The sequence below is a fragment of the Colobus angolensis genome, unplaced genomic scaffold, assembly GCF_000951035.1.
Source record: "Colobus angolensis palliatus isolate OR3802 unplaced genomic scaffold, Cang.pa_1.0 Scaffold112, whole genome shotgun sequence".
NCBI classification, from domain to species: domain Eukaryota; kingdom Metazoa; phylum Chordata; class Mammalia; order Primates; family Cercopithecidae; genus Colobus; species Colobus angolensis.
Window position 1 is genome coordinate 3,071,248 of NW_012112253.1, and position 1,075 is coordinate 3,072,322.

Below are 1,075 nucleotides of genomic sequence, written 5' to 3' on the forward strand. Positions count from 1 at the left end.
AGTGCACTGTCCAAAGCTGCTTGTCCTTGAAAAGGACGCCAAAAACCAAACAAGCAACCAAAAAAAATCTGCAAGATATCTAGAGGGAAAACAGCACAATGAAGATGAAAAACTGCTATTTCATGCTGCTTTCAAGATCAAGTGATTTAATTGCACTAACATTGATTTTTGCAGAGTAATTTAATTTTGCTAACACTGACTGAGCTTCTGCTTACTTGATGTTAACATCTGGGCAGCCGAAGTCGTCACTCGCCACACAGAGGAAGGAGAAACATCAGGCCATCTGAGAGCCCGTCCACATGCAGATACTGATGAATCAAAGCATACTGCGTAAAAAGAGGCCTCCAAGATTAATCAGGGTTTCTTTTTTAGGTCCTGAATCTCTCAGGAAGTCTGATAAAAAAGCTGGGCCCTTTATCCAAAAAAATACACTTACACAGAGTTTGCATGCCATTTCCAAAGGTCCTCTGAACCCCATCTACAGGGCCTTTTGAGTCACAGACTCTCATCAACTAGTCTTGAGCTATAAGCATCTGTGATACCATTTTACAGATTTTTTTTAAAAAAAGAAATGAGGACTAGAGCAATTGGGTGACTTTCTCAAAATTCTCCCACCAGCTAATGGCAGGGTGGAGAGCTCTGGTCTCATGCTGCTGGGCAGGATGTTTCTAGAAAACATGCAGCACACTCAGCAGCGGTTAGCACTGACCCCCAACGAAAGCATTGTAATAGCATTCCCATATGTGCCAACGCTACCCAAAGGTACGCACATGAAATAACAGTGCCATCACACACACACACAGCTGTGTATTGTGAGTCGAAGACAGAAAGTAAGTTGGGAGTGGGGGAGAGACAGTGTGTGGGGGGGAATGTAAGGCAGAGAGAAGAGGGAGAGTGGGAGAGAAAGGAGAGTAGGAGAGAAGGGGAGGAGGAGAAAAGGGGAGGGGGAGAGGGGGATGGTGGGAGAAGAGAGAGAAAGAGAACTATGCTACTGACACTATGAACTTGGGTCAGGTCTGGCCAGGGCTTAATCCAAACCCTGCCCCCTACCCGTGAAACAAAAATCTAGGTTCAG